The 21,286-nt window shown below is 40.6% G+C and overlaps 1 long non-coding RNA gene across 1 annotated transcript; it reads left to right on the top strand.

The window, feature by feature from the left end:
* The first annotated feature begins 7,133 nt into the window (after window positions 1–7,133).
* On the top strand, window positions 7,134–20,937 carry LOC134810679 (uncharacterized). Its single transcript, XR_010159278.1, has 3 exons — window positions 7,134–7,472; window positions 19,040–19,157; window positions 20,684–20,937. It is a non-coding gene; the product is annotated as an uncharacterized LOC134810679 (long non-coding RNA).
* The last annotated feature ends 349 nt before the right edge of the window (window positions 20,938–21,286 follow it).

Genomic DNA, 21,286 nt, shown 5'->3' on the forward strand with positions numbered 1-21,286 from the left:
CAGTAAATATGGTAGCCTGCCCCTTCCTCTGAATGCTCCATCCCAGGAGGGTACTGACTTGTTGCCTGCCTGAATGTGCCTGTAGGAGGTGGCTGGAGACCCCAGTTGGAAGATCTCACCCCATCAGGAGGAACAGGACCAGGAACCTACTTAAAAGAGCAGTCTCAGTCTGGTAGTCTCAGTTTGGGTAGAGCAGCTATGCTGTGTTGAGGATCTCTTCAGCCCCTGACTGGTTTGGGCTCTCCAAGGCCTGCAGGCTGGACTGGCTGAGATGCCCAAACAGCCAAGGTGTTGGCCTGCCCCACCCCCCAGGACCTCCATCCCAGGGGGAAATTAGAACTCTGTCAGTGGTAGAACATGGGTGGGGTTGCTGGGGGTCCCCTAACTGGGAGGACCCACCCAGTGAGAAGGAGTGAATCCAGATCCTGTTTATAGATGCAGTTTGGCCATGCCTCGGCAACATAGCCATGTTGTGCTGGGGAACTGCCTCTGCCCCATTATTGGCTTGAACTAAACCCATAGGCTGGAACGACTGAGTCATCCAAACAAACAAGGTTGCAACTCCCCACCCTGGCACTCCATCCCAGGGAGAGAGCAGAGCTCTGTCCATAGAATAAGGGCAGGCCGGGGTAGCTGAAGGTCCCAACTGGGAGGTCCTGCCCAGTGAGGAGGAACAAATCAGGGTTCTGATCAAAGAAGCAATCTTGTCACATTCTGTGCTGTGCTGGGACCCTTCCTCATCAGGACCATTCGGACTAAAGCCTTCAGGCTGGAATGGCTGAGTCTACCAAACAGCAGAGATGGTGGCCCACCTCTACCCACCAGGCCTCCATTCTGTCTCAGGCAGGCTCCACCCTGTTGCCGGTGGCTAGCTGGAATTCCAAGCCAGTGGGTCTTATCTTGTGAGGTACCATGGAAATGGGGCCCACAGACCAATGCTTCTCAGCCCCCTGGATTCAGCCCCCTTCCTAGGGGTATGTACGGACCTCCCGTCTTGCTGAAGATCCTGAGCCAAAGTATGTAAAGCTCCTGGGTTTCTGTGTGCGCCTGAGCAGCTACTCTGCTAAAATTTCACACAGTTCTGTGTGTTGGACCCAAGGCCCTGGTGGTGTGGACTCACGAAGGGATTGTGATTGGAGGGTTGCAAAGATCTGTGGGAGGAGCGTGGTTCCCCAGGGTCACACATTTACTCACTGCTTCTCTCAGCTAGGAGTAGGGATTCCTTCGACTCTATGTCACTCCCAGGTGGGCCATCATCCCACCCTGCTTTTCTTTCTTCTCAGTAAGTTGAGTTGTTTTCCTCATCAGTACCAATGCAAGAACCTGGATATTTCAATAGAAGGTGCTGTATTCACTTGGCCCTTTCATTCCTCTCCTTGAGAGCCACACACCACAGCTGCTTCTACTCAGCCATCCTGGAACCCTCCCCACCCCAATTTTACATTATAACATTCACAGCTTTTTTCCCAACATCATATTAATGTTCATAAATTCTCCAGAAGCTTATAAATAATGCTGACTAGAAAATTTACCCACTAATTTCCGCAAGTAGCTGGTACAAGACTCCTTTTTCAGGAAACAGCAATCAAGAGTACACTCTAAATAGCTGTTAGACAGATTTCCCTTGATGACTTCCATCCACCCCCATCAAGCCTTAGGGGCTGGGACTTCTAAAAGCTTTGGCTTCTTGAGGCTCCATAAGATACTGAAGCTCTTTTTCAGTGTTTTGGGTTAAGTTGTGATTTCTCCATGACTACTGCTGAGACTCAATTGACGTTTTCTCATAGTTCCAATCAACAGAAATGGTTTTGAAACCAAATCAGGGACAAGGGTTATGAACCAGAGGCCTTTCACTTTGCTTTTCCAGTCTTTGGGTTGCACTGTGGATTAATAGGGTACAGCTTTAAAGAAGTCGAGTTTTATCCCATGAAGAATGTCCCCCAATGAAATTATATTCATTTGAAAATGAAATTGCCCCCAGCAGACTTTACCTCTTGAATTTCTTCAGCATTCATGATTAATGTCTACAACACCCCAGTGACACATCGTCTATCAATAGCCTCCTCAGTGCTATTGTTTCACTATCTTAGTTCCCTAAACAGATCTGAAACTCCCTAGATGGCAAGAGAGTTTATCCTTTTGGGAATGGGTCTGTTTACTTTCTGTAAGCATAGAAATTGTTTATTTAATTCATTAAGAAAAATCATCCAGTATAAGATAAAAGATTGTTTTCAAGTTAGTCCATTAAAAATTGCTTCTTTTTAAATGACATCTCGAACTAATTATCAAACTAATTACTCCTGAAGACTGGTTACCAGAAGCAAAGAAGCAATAATGGGAAAGCACTCTATTTTTTAAAAATTGAAGTAAAACCATTATAGTAGAAAGGCTTATTCCCCCTTTTCTTTAATCTCCCTTGGTAATGCACTTGGAACATCCAGACTGAAATAAATTTTGTTATGACAATCTCATAATGGGCTGTTTGCTTTGTTCAGGTTACTGTACTTGAAGAAGATTCTTTAACTCAGGACTATAAGAAAAGATAAAAATATTTGTTGAAAGTAAATGAAACCATATTGTATACTGTATATCATATGTATAATGAACAGTAGCTTATATTATTACTATTGATACCAATAAGTATTGAAAAGTTATTTTGATTACAATTTCCTGTTATGCTCATTTTTCTAAAATTGTGTGCCAAAAACTATATTTGCAGGGAATTATTGGCTACAGCATCATCAAATCACTAATGTATTACCAATGAAGAGCTGGCATCTTGGGCGTAAGCTTAAATTTTGAATCTCCAAATATAAACTTCTGAACAGGATTTTTTCTTCTTGTTTTGAAAATTGGAGATATAATATACATTCAGTAAAGTGCTCAAATCTTAAGTGCACAGCTTAATCACTCTTTACATGTATATACACCCATAGAACTACCACACAGATAAAACAGTGAGTATTTCTAGCCTCCCAGAAGGCTTCCTGTTGACCACCCTGAGTTAGTATCCTCCGAAGATAGCCACTATTCTTCTATCACCATAGATTACTTTTAATTATCCTTGAACTTCATATAAATGGATTCATAGTGGTATTCTTTTGTGTCTAGCTTCTTTTCACTCAACATTATGTCTGTGAGATTTATCTTCTTGTTGCACATAGCAATAGCTTGCTCTTTTTCACTGTTTTGAAATATTCTACTGTTTTTGATGAATATTCAGATGGATTTTAGTCTTTGGTTATTATGAATAAAGCAACTGTGAACATTCCTATACATGTTTGAGGATGACATATTTCTCCTGGGTATATACCCAAAAGTGGAATTTATGGATTATAGAGGAGGTGATGTTCGGACTCTTTATCTATAGCTAATTATTTTTAAAGTAGTGGTGGGAGGAAGGAAAATTATTTTCTACTGGTGTCTATTGTATACTTGATATTCTGAGAGAGTAGTTATAGCTGAAGTTGGTCAAGTTGAACAGAAATGTTTCTAGGTAAAATCTCAAGGAGTGAGTGAATAAGGTCAGAGGGCACTTGAACTACATCAATGCTAAAGTTCCAAAGATTATGGTCATTAAGAATTCTTGGAAAGATGGGAGGGCTTTAATTAGAGTCAACTTCAAGACCCGTGCTACAACACAAAGCTGCCTATGGATCCCGTGTAATTACTGAGGGATACTTTTTCACAAAGGAGTAAATGATGCTCTCATCTAACTTTACCTTTTCCATTGGCCACTGTAGGATTTGCAACTTCCGCATGGAAATAATCAGTGAGAATAAACAGATTTCCACTTACCATTTCATCTACAGCACACATGTTCAAATAAAATGTCTCCTCTTCTCTCTTAGAGTTATTTCTAGGTTTGATTTAAAGTTTTTCTATGGGGAATAAATCTGGTGCCAAGAACAAGTTAATAATTAAATTTTGCTTATCCTCTGGGGAAGCTGAAGTCTGACCAACTTCCTCCACATTGTAGAACTGTTTCTTCATTCCCTTGAATGCTCCCCTGCCCTCCCCAACTCTCCTCCAATCACCACACACAAATGATATGTGTTTACCTTTTCTACCTTAGTTTCGTTTTGCAAATCACTTTACTTTTTGTAAAACCCCTTTGATAATGCAAACCTATAACTACCTTCTCACATCCCATTGATGTTAGATCAATTTTACAAGGGTTATCTTGAGGTTTTTTTTTTTTCTAGATCTAAAAAAAAAATCCCGGGAATAGTTCCAGACTTTTTGATTAACTGGGCAGTTCTGGAAAGTAAGGCTGTTCCTCACTTGAATTACAGTATTTGTTATCGGCCCTTCATACTAGGGTGTGCTGCTGAAAGTTTCTGCTAATACCGGATGTAACAGCTTGGATTCTCATGACATTGTTCATTCTGAGGTCATTCTACCTTCTTTTATATATCTTTATTTAGAATTCTTATAAATGAGTCAATCGTTAAACTTTTTCTGCAAAACTCTATCAAGTCCTTATCATAGTGACTAGTGTAGCCCTCTAATCTTTTCCTTTCTGATGAACTTAACTTCTGTTGCACCAATTTAACTTTGTTTCAAAGGAACTTGGATCAGAGCAGACTATTTTATACACTATGTAGGCAACTACTCTTCAGTGACTATCAACTTTGTTCCTAAGTTGGAATTTACATACACAATTTAGAAAACAGTGATGACTATTAATTTTCTTCAAATTAATTAGTAGCATGTGGCTACACGAGGGACCCAAATGAGTAGAGAGTCATCAACATGTTGATGACAAAGCCAGGTCAGCTCCACCTTCACGAGATGGGGTCAGGAGTTGCTTCTTGCTAAATGGCCTTTTGCATACCTTGAAACTAGAAGGGAAGGAACTAATGTTCACTGAGAATGCCACATGCCAAACACTCTGCAGGCACATTACATGGGTTAACTGAATATTTATGACCACAGGAGAGTAGTGATATAACTTTTCCTACCAAGAATGGGGAATTCCTTAACCCATGGGTGTTATGAATTTGACAGATCCTTGTCCAAGTTGGAGCTTTCTTTAGGGATGACTAGAAGGAGCTGAGCAGTTAAGTTTAAAGACTTTTCTGTCTTGAATAATTATTGGCTCATCTCATTAATGTATTTTCTCAATTGCTACTTTCTGCACACTTTGGCCTTGCATAGCTCTGGCTCATTAAGTATTTAAAGATTTTTTTTTTTTTTTTTTTTTTTGAGATGGAGTCTCGCTCTGTCGCCCAGGCTGGAGTGCAGTGGCGCGATCTTGGCTCACTGCAAGCTCCGCCTCCCCATTTCACGCCATTCTCCTGCTCAGTCTCCCAAGTAGCTGGGACTACAGGCTCCCACCACCACACCCGGCTAATTTTTTTTGTATTTTTAGTAGAGACGAGGTTTCACCGTGTTAGCCAGGCTGGTCTCGATCTCCTGACCTCGTGATCTGCCCGCCTCGGCCTCCCAAAGTGCTGGGATTACAGGCGTGAGCCACTGCACCCGGCCTAAAGCCACTTATTAATAATGTGTTTATCTGCTTTCATACTGCTGTTTATTTGCTGTTCTCTGGATAGGGTTTCTCCTGGGTTACTGATCAGTTCTTATGTCCTGCTTGGGCTGCCTGACCTTCCCACTTTTCAAGAAACTCCTAGCAATAGGCTTGGATAGCTCCTGATTTTATACCTGCCAACTTTTTTGCTGATCCCTCCCACATATCACCTCGACTCCCAGTCAGTTCTGGACTTGTACCACCTTATTTGGCTTCCACTCTTGTGTAACCTCACTCTGTGTCCGATACATAGGACATGATCGATTAGGGCTCATAGGATTGTCCATACCTACCTACTACACTTCTGTGCAGTTAAATGAAATGGGTCTCGTTGACCAAAAGTTATCAGCAGAATGATGTTGCAATTATTCTTTCCATTAGCATATAGATCTAGGCTTAAAAATAAAATCAAATAGTATTCAAATAGCTCATCCTGAAAACCAACAAAAAGTTACAGGAGAATCCAGATCTGCTTATCTATTTTTGGAAGAACAGCATCTAATGATTTGCTAACATCTATGAAGTAAGGATCTATATGTCAACATCTTTTTCTGATGTTGGATACGTTTTGTAAGATGCAAAACAATTATAAGCCTCTGATTTTATAATATAGAATGGACTTAATATAGTGCCAGTTATCAGATATTTACTTTATATTTATTTACTGATTTACTCAAAAGATGAAATAAGACACACATAGCACAAAATTCACCATCTTAACCATATTTAAGTGTCCAGTTCAGTTGTTAAATACATTCATAGTGTGTACAACCATCACCAAGATCCATATTCATAACTCTTTTCATCTTCCCCAAGTAAAACTCTATACCTGCTAAACAATAACTCCCCATTCATCCACCAAACCCCTGGCAATTACCATTCTACTTTCTGTCCCTATGAATTTGGCTACTCTAAGTAGTCGTATAAGTGAAATCATACAGTATGAGTCTTTTTGTGCCTTGCTTATTTCACTTAGCATAATATCTTCACGGCTCATCCATGTTATAACATTTGTTAGATTCTTCTTCCTTTTTAGGGCTGAATAATATTCCATATTTATATACCACATTTTGCATATTATTCATCCATCAATGGACACTTGAGTTGCTTTCACGTTTTAACAATTATGCATAATTGAGTAAGGCTGCTATGAACACGGGTATACAAATATCTCTTTGAAACTCTGCATTCAATTCTTTTGGGCATATACTCAGTAGTAGAATTGTTGAATCATATGGCAATTTTTAATTTTTTTGAGAGCCACTGTAGTGTTTCCCACAGTGACTGTCTGTTGAACGTTCCCACCAACCATGCACAACAAAGGTTCCAATTACTCCACGTCCTTGTGAACAGTTGTTATTTTCTGTTCTTTCTTTCTTTTTGACAATAACCATCCTAAAAGGTGATCAGAGGATTCATGTTTAAAAAATAGATTTTCGTAAAAGGCATGGTAATTTCTGTGCGAGATGAGAATGGTTACCTGCTTATTAAATGTAGCTCATCTTTCAAATGACTGTGATTAATTCCTTCTCTCCTTCTATATGCATGCCACACCCCCATCTGGAGATGGATTTTATTCCTCCACCAACTGTGAATCTAGGCTGACCTCTGACCACTTCAACCAATAGAATATGGTGAATGTTGCATTGTGTCAGTTCCAGGCCTTGCGTTTGTGAGTATAGGAAGTTCCTGCTGCAATGTCAGAAGTCCAGGCTACTTTTCTTGGAAGAAAGACCATGTGAAGAAGCATGTTGTCAGATGTGATGAAGAAGCCATTGCGGATACTCAGCCCTGTTGAGACTTCACATGGCTCCAGCCTCAGCAGCTATATGACCACAACAGCATGAGAGACCCCAAATGAGAACTGCCCAGATGAATTCATTTACCCTGCAAAACTAAGAGGGATAATACTAATGAAGCGTTGCCTCAAGCCACTAAGGTATGGTCAGTTACACAGCAGCAGATAACTCAGACAAATGAGTCCCAAGGTTCAGAATAAGGCAAGAATCCAGACCAAGTACTTCCCATTAGTAAATATTGTCTCCAGATTTCCCTGTCCATATTCAACTTACTTGGCTTTTCTCCAGTTGTTTTATCTGTAACTTTAGTAATGAATGTGAAATATTACTGCTAAGCCTGAGTCTTATATATGTGTGTGTGTTTTTATATATAAATCTTAAAGTTTGTTTGTAAGTTTACTATACAAATACACACAATTCAGAAAAGCAATTGGCACATAACATCAGGCTTATGGAATTAATGGTGGGGAATCCCAATGGAGATCACCAAATTTTACATTTCAATGATTTATTGGGCAAGAAGGATCACCATCTGGTATATACTCTTATTCTTCTTCCATAAGAGGACACTAACAGAGATCATTCTATGGTCCTCTAAAAATATTCAACGTGATAATCTGTTCTCTGGCTTCCTAGAGAAAATATCTTGCAAGATAATTTGCTATATGGCTTACAGGAGAAATTTATCTTTGGCCATAACTGAGAGAGAGTCAGCACCAAGGAAGAAGAAATAGAAAGCTTCCTCGATCCATAGCATGGTTTCTGAACATCAAATCAAATCCAAACATTAACCTCTCTGACTCTATATCCTGATTTCAATAACTGTACCTTTGACTTACTCATTGTGTTTAAAAATAGAGAGGAAGTGTAATGTAGGGAAAAGAATAGCCAAAAATATATTTTACATTTACAACACACTAGACATCTTCCTGTGTGCTTACAGGTCATCTCCTAGTCAAGTGATACAGGTGCTTTTCTTCTCCCCAGTGCTCTATGGCTCAGCAAATGCCACTCAGTTTCTTAATCCATAATTCAAGTGACATCCTTGATGCCTCTCTCTTCCTCTCACACTTTGTGTCTACCTTATCATGGAGTCCTGTCGTATTCCTAAAGCCACTTAATTGTGTACTTTTAAAGAATGCAATTAAATAAAATGTTATTCTATGTAAATTATATCTCAGTAAAACTGTTATTAAAAACTTTTAAATATATCTAGAATCTTTCCACCTCTCCTCATCACCATTGCTGCATCCTCATTCAAACTTCTGTTCTTCTCTTGCCTGGATTACTGCACTAGCTTCCTAACTGGTCTCCCTGCCTCAGGTCCTGTCCAATTATATTCTATTTCCATGTAGTAGTCAGAGTGATCTTCTAAAAACATAATCCCTAGCATGTTCTTCTCTTGCTCAAAACCCACCCAAGGAGTTTCCACCACAGTGAAAATAAAAGCCTTCAAGGTCTCAGATGATCTGGCCTCTCTTTCTGAGTTCATATCTACCTCCATATCTCTCCATTTGCTCCTTTTATTCCACCACACTGACCTTCTTGCACTTCATAAAATGTGTCAAGTTCATTCCTTCCTGGTAATGAATAGACTTAGCATTGTCTGTGCTCTCTGCCTGGGCCATGCTTCCTCCAGATCATTCAGACCTCTGTTTAGTGTTTTTTTCATCAGAGACCTTTCAAGGCCATTCTATATGAAACAGAAGTCTGCCCCACCCCCCATTTGGTCTTGATTCCTTTAACCTGCTTTCTTTTTTCTTTATAGCACTCATCACTATATGACCTTCCATTCTTACTTGTTCATTTCAATGTGATCTCCATGAGTGGAGAGGCTCATCTTCTCCAGTGCTTAGAATAGTAGCTGGCATGTGCTCAGTGAATATGCAGAATGTTGAATGAATGTGAATGATTAGTAAAGAAATAAATGAATAAATATCAGTAAACATCACCTTTTTGCTAAGTTCACCAGTTCTTCCTGCCCAAGGACACTCTCCTCATATCACAGACAGCAACCTAACATAACATAATTATGCTATGGTTGGGTCTTACTTCCCCACAGAGTTCTGTGGGTTGCACATATCCTAGTCACTTTGAAGAGACTCCAGCAACCTCAATCTGATGGAAAGAAAAGGTCTTGAATACACCCCAAAAAAGGCCTAAACTGCCCTCCTCTCACTAAAGTGACACTTTGATTAACAACCTCCAGGTCACAGAAACATTTTTCTGATAATCTGGAGGGAGGAGCCAAGATGGCCGAATAGGAACAGCTCCGGTCTACAGCTCCCAGCATGAGCGATGCAGAAGACGGGTGATTTCTGCATTTCCATCTGAGGTACCAGGTTCATCTCACTAGGGAGTGCCAGACAGTGGGTGCAGGACAGTGGGTGCAGCACACTGTGCGGGAGCTGAAGCAGGGTGAGGCATTGCCTCACTCGGGAAGTGCAAGGGGTCAGGGAGTTCCCTTTCCTGGTCAAGGAAAGGGGTGACAGACGGCACCTGGAAAATCGGGTCACTCCCACCCGAATACTGCGCTTTTCCGACGGGCTTAAAAAACGGCGCACCAGGAGATTATATCCTGCACATGCCTCAGAGGGTCCTATGCCCACAGAGTCTCGCTGATTGCTAGCACAGCAGTCTGAGATCAAACTGCAAGGCTGCAGGGAGGATGGGGGTGGGGCACCCGCCTTTGCCCAGGCTCGCTTAGGTAAACAAAGCAGCCAGGAAGCTCGAACTAGGTGGAGCCCACCATGGCTAAAGGAGGCCTGCCTGCCACTGTGGGCTCTACCTCTGGGGGCAGGGCACAGACAAACAAAAAGACAGCAGTAACCTCTGCAGACTTAAATGTCCCTGTCTGACAGCTTTGAAGAGAGCAGTGGTAATCCCAGCACCCAGCTGGAGATCTGAGAACAGGCAGACTGCCTCCTCAAGTGGGTCCCTGACCTCTGACCCCCGAGAAGCCTAACTGGGAGGCACCCCCCAGTAGGGGCAGACTGACACCTCACACGGCCGGGTACTCCTCTGAGACAAAACTTCCAGAGGAACGATCAGGCAGCAGCATTCCCAGTTCACGAAAATCCGCGGTTCTGCAGACACCGCTGCTGTTACACAGGCAAACAGGCTCTGGAGTGGACCTCTAGCAAACTCCAACAGACCTGCAGCTGAGGGTCTTGTCTGTTAGAAGGAAAACTAACAAACAGAAAGGACATCCACACCAAACACCCATCAGTACATCACCATCATCAAAGACCAAAAGTAGATAAAACCACAAAGATGGGGAAAAAACAGAGCAGAAAAACTGGAAACTCTAAAAAGCAAAGTGCCTCTCCTCCTCCAAAGGAACACAGTTCCTCACCAGCAACGGAACAAAGCTGGACGGAGAATGACTTTGACGAGTTGAGAGAAGAAGGCTTCAGATGATCAAACTACTCTGAGCTACAGGAGGAAATTCAAACCAAAGGCAAAGAAGTTGAAAACTTTGAAAAAAATTTAGACGAATGTATAACTAGAATAACCAATACAGAGAAGTGCTTAAAGGAGCTGATGGAGCTGAAAGCCAAGGCTCAAGAACTACGTGAAGAATGCAGAAGCCTTAAGAGCTGATGCGATCAACTGGAAGAAAGGGTATCAGTGATGGAAGATGAAATGAATGAAATGAAGCGAGAAGGGAAGTTTAGAGAAAAAAGAATAAAAAGAAACCAACAAAGCCTCCAAGAAATATGGGACTATGTGAAAAGACCAAATCTACGTCTGATTGGTGTACCTGAAAGTGACGGGGAAAATGGAACCAAGTTGGAAAACACTCTGCAGGATATTATCCAGGAGAACTTCCCCAGTCTAGCAAGGCAGGCCAACATTCAGTTTCAGGAAATACAGAGAACGCCACAAAGATACTCCTCGAGAAGAGCAACTCCAAGACACATAATTGTCAGATTCACCAAAGTTGAAATGAAGGAAAAAATATTAAGGGCAGCCAGAGAGAAAGGTCGGGTTACCCACAAAGGGAAGCCCATCAGACTAACAGCAGATCTCTCGGCAAAAACTCTACAAGCCAGAAGAGAGTGGGGGCCAATATTCAACACTCTTAAAGAAAGAATTTTCAACCCAGAATTTCATATGCAGCCAAACTAAGCTTCATAAGTGAAGGAGAAATAAAATCCTTTACAGAGAAGCAAATGCTGAGAGATTTTGTCACCACCAGGCCTGCCCTAAAAGAGCTCCTGAAGGAAGCACTAAACATGGAAAGGAACAACCGGTACCAGCCACTACAAAATCATGCCAAAATGTAATGACCATCGAGACTAGGAAGAAACTGCATCAACTAACGAGCAAAATAACCAGCTATCATCATAATAACAGAATCAAATTCACACATAACAATATTAACTTTAAATGTAAATGGACTAAATGCTCCAATTAAAAGACACAGACTGGCAAATTGGATAAAGAGTCAAGACTCATCAGTGTGCTGTATTCAGGAAACCCATCTCGTGCAGAGACACACGTAGGCTCAAAATAAAAGGATGGAGGAAGATCAACCAAGCAAATGGAAAACAAAAAAAGGCAGGGGTTGCAATCCTAGTATCTGATTAAACAGACTTTAAACCAACAAAGATCAAAAGAGACAAAGAAGGCCATTACATAATGGTACACGGATCAATTCAACAAGAAGAGCTAACTATCCTAAATATATATGCACCCAATACAGGAGCACCCAGATTCATAAAGCAAGTCCTGAGTGACCTACAAAGAGACTTAGACTCCCACACAATAATAATGGGAGACTTTAACACCCCACTGTCAACATTAAACAGATCAACGAGACAGAAAGTTAATAAGGATACCCAGGAATTGAACTCCCCTCTGCACCAAGTGGACCTAATAGACATCTACAGAACTCTCCACCCCAAATCAACAGAATATCCTTTTTTTTCAGCACCGCACCACACCTATTCCAAAATTGACCACATACTTGGAAGTAAAGCTCTCCTCAGCAAATGTAAAAGAACAGAAATTATAACAAACTGTCTCTCAGACCACACTGCAATCAAACTAGAACTCAGGATTAAGAAACTCACTCAAAACTGCTCAACTACATGGAAACTGAACAACCTGCTCCTGAATGACTACTGGGTACATAACAAAATGAAGGCAGAAATAAAGATGTTCTTTGAAACCAACGACAACAAAAACACAACATACCAGAATCTCTGGGACACATTCAAAGCAGTGTGTAGAGGGAAATTTATAGCACTAAATGCCCACAAGAGAAAGCAGGAAAGTTCCAAAATTGACACCCTAACAGCACAATTAAAAGAACCAGAAAAGCAAGAGCAAACACATTCAAAAGCTAGCAGAAGGCAAGAAATAACTAAAATCGAGCAGAACTGAAGGAAATAGAGACACAAAAAAACCCTCAAAAAATTAATGAATCCAGGAGCTGCTTTTTTGAAAGGATCAACAAAATTGATAGACTGCTAGCAAGACTAATAAAGAAAAAAAAGAGAGAAGAATCAAATAGACACAATAAAAAATGATAAAGGGGATATCACCACCAATCCCACAGAAATACAAACTACCATCAAGAGAATACTACAAACACCTCTATGCAAATAAACTAGAAAATCTAGAAGAAATGGATAAATTCCTCGACACATACACTCTCCCAAGACTAAACCAGGAAGAAGTTGAATCTCTGAATAGACCAATAACAGGATCTGAAATTCTGGCAATAATCAATAGCTTACCTACCAAAAAGAGTCCAGGACCAGATGGATTCACAGCCGAATTCTACCAGAGGTACAAGGAGGAACTGGTACCATTCCTTCTGAAACTATTCCAATCAATAGAAAAAGAGGGAATCCTCCCTAACTCATTTTATGAGGCCAGCATCATCCTGACACCAAAGCCTGGCAGAGACACAACCAAAAAAGAGAATTTTAGACCAATATCCTTGATGAACATTAATGCAAAAATCCTCAATAAAATATGGGCAAACCGAATCCAGCAGCACATCAAAAAGCTTATCCACCATGATCAAGTGGGCTTCAGCCCTGGGATGCAAGGCTGGTTCAATATATGCAAATCAATAAATGTAATCCAGCATATAAACAGAACCAAAGACAAAAATCACATGATTATCTCAATACATGCAGAAAAGGCCTTTGACAAAATTCAACAACTCTTCATGCTAAAAACTCTCAATAAATTAGGTATTGATGGGACGTATCTCAAAATAATAAGAGCTATCTATGACAAACCCACAGCCAATATCATACTGAATGTTCAAAAACTGTAAGCATTCCCTTTGAAAACTGGCACAAGACAGGGATGCCCTCTCTCACCACTCCTATTCAACATAGTGTTGGAAGTTCTGGCCAGGGCAATTAGTCAGGAGAAGGAAATAAGGGTATTCAATTAGGAAAAGAGGAAGTCAAATTGTCCCTGTTTGCAGACGACATGATTGTATATCTAGAAAACCCCATTGTCTCAGCCCAAAATCTCCTTAAGCTGATAAGCAACTTCAGCAAAGTCTCAGGATACAAAATCAATGTACAAAAATCACAAGCATTCTTATACACCAATAACAAACAAACAGAGAGCCAAATGATGAGCGAACTCCCCTTCACAATTGCTTCAAAGAGAATAAAATACCTAGGAATCCAACTTACAAGGGACGTGAAGGACCTCTTCAAGGAGAACTACAAACCACTGCTCAAGGAAATAAAAGAGGATACAAACAGATGGAAGAACATTTCATGCTCATGGGTAGGAAGAATCAATATCATGAAAATGGCCATACTGCCCAAGGTAATTTATAGATTCAATGCCATCCCCATCAAGCTACCAATGACTTTCTTCACAGAATTGGAAAAAACTACCTTAAAGTTGATATGGACCCAAAAAAGAGCCCACATCGCCAAGTCAATCCTAAGCCAAAAGAACAAAGCTGGAGGGATCACACTACCTGACTTCAAACTATACTACAAGGCTACAGTAACCAAAACAGCATGGTACTGGTACCAAAACAGAGATATAGATTAATGGAACAGAACAGAGCCCTCAGAAATAACATCGCATATCTACAACTATCTGATCTTTGACAAACCTGACAAAAACAAGAAATGGGGAAAGGATTCCCTATTTAATAAATGGTGCTGGGAAAACTGACTAGCCATATGGAGAAAGCTGAAACTGGATCCCTTCCTTACACCTTATACAAAAATCAATTCAAGATGGTTAAAGACTTAAATGTTAGACCTAAAACCATAAAAACCCTAGAAGAAAACCTAGGCATTACCATTCAGGACATAGGCATGGGCAAGGACTTCATGACTAAAACACCAAAAGCAATGGCAACAAAAGCCAAAATTGACAAATGGGATCTCATTAAACTAAAGAGCTTCTGCACAGCAAAAGAAACTACCATCAGAGTGAACAGGCAACCTACAAAATGGGAGAAAATTTTTACAACCTACTCATCTGACAAAGGGCTAATATCCAGAATCTACAATGAACTCAAACAAATTTACAAGAAACAAACAAAGAACCCCATCAAAAAGTGGGCAAAGGATATGAATAGACACTTCTCAAAAGAAGACATTTATGCAGCCAAAAGACACATGAAAAAATGCTCACCATCACTGGCCATCAGAGAAATGCAAATCAGAACCACAATGAGATACCATCTCACACCAGTTAGAATGGCAATCATTAAAAAGTCAGGAAACAACAGGTGCTGGAGAGGTTGTGGAGAAATAGGAACACTTTTACACTGTTGGTGGGACTGTAAACTAGTTCAACCATTGTGGAAGTCAGTGTGGCGATTTCTCAGGGATCTAGAACTAGAAATACCATTTTACCCAGCCATCCCATTACTGGGTATATACCCAAAGGACTATAAATCATACTGCTATAAAGACACATGCACACGTATGTTTATTGCGACACTATTCACAATAGCAAAGACTTGGAACCAACCCAAATGTCCAACAATGATAGACTGGATTAAGAAAATGTGGCACATATACACCATGGAATACTATGCAGCCATAAAAAATGATGAGTTCATGTCCTTTGTAGGGACATGGATGAAATTGGAAATCATCATTCTCAGTAAACTATCGCAAGAACAAAAAAACCAAACACTGCATATTCTCACTCATAGGTGGGAATTGAACAATGAGAGCACATGGACACAGGAAGGGGAACATCACACTCTGGGGACTGTTGTGGGGTGGGGGGAGGGGGGAGTGATAGCATTAGGAGATATACCTAATGCTAGATGACGAGTTAATGGGTGCAGCGCACCAGCATGGCACATGTATACATATGTAACTAACCTGCACATTATGCACATGTACCCTAAAACTTAAAGTATAATAATAATTTTTTTTTTAATTTTTTTCTTTTTCTTTTTCTTTTTTTTTTTTTTTTTGAGACGGAGTCTCCCACTGTTGCCAGTCTAAAGTGCAGTGGCACGATCTCGGCTCACTGCAACCTCCAACTCCCGGGTTCAAGAGATTCTCCTGCCTCAGCCTCCCTCGTAGCTGAGACTACAGGAACGCACCACCACGCCTGGCTAATTTTTGTATTTTTAGTAGAGACGGGGTTTCACCATGTTGGCCAGGATGCTGTCGATCTCCTGACCTTCTGATCCACTCTCCTTGGCCTCCCAAAGTGCTGGGATTACAGGAGTGAGCCACCACGCCCAGCCACAAAAACATTTTTCTAAAATTATGAGTCCTAATGCCCAATAATACATTCTTTAATATCTATTTATTACCTGTGAATATTTGACTGCCCAGTGCCAGATGTGGAATATATGCAAGTGAATACAGTACAGTCTGGAAGGTCTCCTCAGCTTCCCCTGACTTGTTATACGTGCATGGTTTGTTTTTCTTTTTTTGTCTTATTTTTCTCTTTTTTTTTTAATAGCTAACCTGGGTTTTCAATAATAAGCAATTCCTTTTTAATTTCAAAGAGTGAATACATTCCCTAAACTCTACTTTGTTAAGAAGCACCTTAAAAATCACTCCTTCTCATGGACAAGTTCTCTCTTAGTGCATAGTTTTCTCCTGCCTTCCTCAAATGGAATAGGTTCCTCTTCTTTTCAAAGGTTATCGCACTAAGCGTACTCTCAGTTCCACCAGTTCCAACTAATCCTCCATTATGCAATCTCTGTAATTTTTGTTATCAAATATCTCACAAGAACATCTCCAGTCCTCACTGAAGTTGTTTCCTTACTCATCGCCAATGATCTCCTACTCTAACCTCAATACCACTTCCTACATTCTCATCTTCTTAGCACTTTCTAAAGCATTTGACACCGCTGACCTCTCCCTGCTCCTCAGCCTCTCTCCTGCCTCAGCTCACTTGATCCCACACTATAGTGTTCTCCTCTCTGCCTTGTCAAGGTTCTTCAGCCTCCCTCCCTGATTTGTCTTCATCTTCCCACATCCTACATGTTGGCAGCCCTCCAAGACTCTGCCTTTTGGCCACTAGTTTCCTTTGGGATTCTCATCTGCACTCATGGCTTCAACTGTCACCTCTTCAGGGGTCCCTCAGGACTACATCTTCAATCGCAACCACAATCCCACAAACTCTATTCCCAGAGTTCCATACGCCTACTAAACATTTCTATCTGAAATTCCTCAAAATCAGAATACCTCAAACAAAACTTATTTTCTCTTCCTATGAGTCAGTCCTCTTCTTATTTTTTGAATTCCATTAATGGCACCACCATTAATGGAATAATCATCTGCAACTTCTTTCACTGCCTCTCTCCTTTGCTTTCCAAACCAATCAGTTTTCAACCTTTGTACATTTCCTTTGCATCTTGCCTCTGTATGTTCTGTCCTGTTCATACTTTTCACTGTTCTGATTCTGTCTTTAGTCCCTGTTTCCTGAACTCTTTGCATAGCCTCAAAAATATTTTCAGCTTCTCTCCAATCCATCCTTTAGTTAGCTTTCCAAATCTCTAGTGGTTTATAATTTCCTGCTTAATAGACTCTAAATTCCAACTTTGAAATGTGGACCTAATTATCCACCAAAAGTGGACTTTTCACTCGTTTTTTTAGTACATCTTTTGTTTGAGTACCTTCATATCTTTTTAAATACTCTTCTATTCACCTTTTGTCCAGTTCCACTTGGCGAAATCTTACTTTTTATGTCCAATTTAAAGAACACATCTTTTATTAAGCCTTCTGTGACTAATCTTAGTCCAAAGAAATCTCTCCTCCTTCACCTCTATAACATGTTGCTTGCACCTTTTTTTTATTGTATTTCTTTGTGTATAGCTTACTTCCTCAACCAAATTTTAAGTTCTTTAAAAAATAAGGATGACTTCTCTGGTAAATTATATTATTATTCCCAAAGATTCATGGCCTTCCTCATGGGAGAATTATCCTTGTCTGCCCTCCACGGCAGGCGTGGCTACATGACTAGTTTGGGCCAACGAAATTTGAGCAGAAGTGATGTTGTTTGTTTGTTTGTTTGTTTGTTTGTTTGTTTGTTTTTTGACAGAGTCTCACTCTGTCACTCAGGTGGAGGGTGGTAGCGCAATCTTAGCTCACTGCAACCTCTACCTCCCGGGTTCAAGCAATTCTCTTGCCTCAGCCTTCCAAGTAGCTGAGATACAGGCGCCTGCCACCGTGCTTGGCTAATTTTTGTATTTTTAGTAGAGATGGGGTTTCACCATTGTTGGCCAGGCTGATCTTGGGCTCCTGAGCTCAGGTGATCCACCTGCCTATGCCTCCCAAAGTGCTGGGATTACAGGCGTGAGCCACCGTGCCCAGCCAACGAATGCCACTTCTGATCTTTCATGTGTTTCTGCCATCTCTCTTGTCCCCCAACACAAGAAAATCCCAACTAATGGCTATTTCTACCCAGATCCCCAAATCCAGAAGATGGGGAGCAGAGCTGCACCTAACTCACTATGGGCATTAACATAGATGAGAAATAAATCATTGTGTTCTGAGCTACTGAAATTTGGGAGTTGTTTGTTACAGCAGCATAACAGCCAAAGCTGAAGCAACTTCTTACCTAATTCAACAAATATTCATTTAGTCATTTATTCCACAACACTGACAACATACTCTGTGCCAGCACTACTTTAAATATCATGGTACAGACAAATACTTGTAAAGCAATTATCTTAGTTCTAAATAGTAAGACATGTTCTCAAGCTGCTACAATACAAGGCAACATGGCATAAATCTATTGGAGAACTATAAACAAAGAACTACTAAGTTTCAGGAAAGGGAGAGAGAATTTACACTAGAGGGATTAGAAAAACTGTCACGGAGGAAGTATTACTTGTTTCTTCCTCCACATCTAGCACACAGTAGGCTTTAAAGATTTGTTGAATAGGTAAATAAATTATTAATAAAACAGAAATAATATGAACACCTAATTGTCATCAATAAAGGCTGACATTTCTGTATTAATTCAATCACTTAATTTGCCACATCAGGGCAGGTGAAATGTCCCAGGACAAAAAGAAAATGGGAATTAAGAACTAGTGAGTGGGCGAGTTTGCCTTACCTAGATCCCATGGTGAAAGAAATCTTACCCATAGACCCTAGCATCTTTTAAGCTCCAATTATTTCTGGTTGGTCATGTGGCTTTTCATATGACCCACTGCTTTTGGCACACTACTTAAACAAATTTATCTTACAATCAGCAACCAACGGCTTCCTATTTTCAGTTTTACCCTGATGGGAACCATCAAGCAGAACCTTCTGGACCTGTACTTCCGAGTTCACTAGGGCTGGGAGAACTCAGCCCAGGGATCAGCAACGCATGTACAAGTCTCTCCAGAACAGGCAAGTAGAGTGACCTTAAATAGCCTAGAACAGAATTTTTAGAAAAAAAAAAAAATTCCCTCCTTAACTCTGACACAGGCTGCTGGGATGATTCAAGTGATAAATGCCCTTTTCCTGGCTTCATAAATTACAAATTCAGAAACTGGTTAAATAGCTTAATCATGGACCCAATGTTACAGACAGGAAAATACTGAATACAGGAAGAAGGGAGGGCCATAAGTGAATTCTTGCCCTAGCTTCCCGTTAACCTAGACTGAGCAGTGGGGCAAAATGTCTATCTGAAGGTCTATCTGAAAAATATCTATCTGTAGGTCTCTTCAACTCTGAAGTTCTGTGAGTCTGTGAAACTATGTAGATTCAGAAAGATTTGCCTCTAGGAAGTGGACAGCCTACTCTCATCTGGACATTTTTCCAAATGACAGTGGGATTGGGGACCCTCACTCCCACTCCCCCACCTCTAGGGTTTTCCTAACTAAACAGGGTAAGTAGGTTTTGTGAAATGCTGACCCCAGTAGTTACCACAGGGTGACTACAGAAACGTATACCTTGGCCTAAGTTCAAGTGCCTTTGCTTTGGTAACATCATCTGACAATTCTAACAGTCCCAAATGTATGGAAGCAGGTTCTCTCCTTTGCAAATAGAGACTGTTCTTTAAAGATAAAGTGAGTTTGCCCAGCATGTTGAGTCTGTGATGGAGTTTCTAAGAGGAAATAACTTCATACCCTCCACAGCTCAAACCTGAGCTCAACAACATAGTCATTCCCAGAAGCTGCTTACTGTCTCTGGGCCTTAGTTTTCAGATCCGTATGAGAACAGCTTTTCAAGACAATAATAAGGTTATTTCATGGATATGACAGTGCCGGGGGCCCAGAAACGATTCACACGAACTCAATGAATGTGAGTTCTCTTTCTCTCAGGACTCCCCTAAAGCCCATTTCTGTCCTGTCTTGGATACTATTTGATTAACTTTCTGATGCTTCATCTTTTAGTTAAATATTCCTTTTATCTATGTTTAATATATCTCACAGTCCACTAAGAAACCATACACACACACACACACACACACACACACACACACACACGCACGCACAATATGAACATTCTAGGGTGAAGAAAAGTGGCAAATCTTTCAGTGTAGAACCATCACCTACTTGTAGGCTCATCCACAAAGTTTGATATCTCTCATCATCCCCAAAAAATGCCTTTGGCCCATGACAAAATTAGCTTTAAAATTTCCTAACTATTTATACAGAACTATTTCCTGACTCATTCCCCGTAACTACCGCAGAAGCTCCCAGTCTGGAAGCTGGCAGTCTTAGCTTGCCCCAACTCTCTTCTCTACTTCCCGGCCCACACAAATTCCATATCCACCCAATGCTCAGCGTGGCATCCTCAAACAAACCACTCTCTCCACTGCCCACTCTCATAACTCCCAAAAGTAACAATCATCATCCCTCTTACAGTTTAATGGAAAGGGGTTTCATACCCTTCTTTTTCACTTTGTCTCTGTATTTCAATATTTTCAGACATAACACTGACTGTATGCTCTACAACTAACTAATCTTCAGTTTACAGAAGAGGAAACTAAAGGACAGGAAGTTGGCTGATTCCTACAATGTGCAGAAGTTACAGCAAAGGTCAATGCCAGGACTGAGTTCCCTGTTTTTCTCACTCCCATTCTTTAAGTTGGTACCTGGGCCCCTGGTGCGGGATGGGTTCTTCATAAACCTTTATTAAATAAGTGTTCAATAAATCAATACTCAGTTTTCTCCACTGTAAAGCAAGGGTGACACTACTCATTTCTGAAATAGGTCCAACCTTAGAGAATATCTTTTCTTCTCTAACAATGTTGTCTTCAGGATTAAGTGGTGGATTTTTAGGAGTCCAGATATCTGTGTTTAGTTCTGCTGCTTTGGCTTGATTAGACTTGATAATGTGCACACAATACACACACACACACACACACAATGATATAACTTGCAGATATTTCATAAGCTGAGACAGAAAATAAAACAGTTTATGAGAGTCTCAGTCTATGAGGAGGCAGAGGAAGGAAAATGATCACGCCAAGGAATAGCACTGAAGTGCTGTAATTTATTATGTGTTTTCATAACCCTTAGCTCATTTGA

This window comes from Pan troglodytes, chromosome 1 (assembly GCF_028858775.2).
Source record: "Pan troglodytes isolate AG18354 chromosome 1, NHGRI_mPanTro3-v2.0_pri, whole genome shotgun sequence".
Taxonomy (NCBI): Eukaryota; Metazoa; Chordata; class Mammalia; order Primates; family Hominidae; genus Pan; species Pan troglodytes.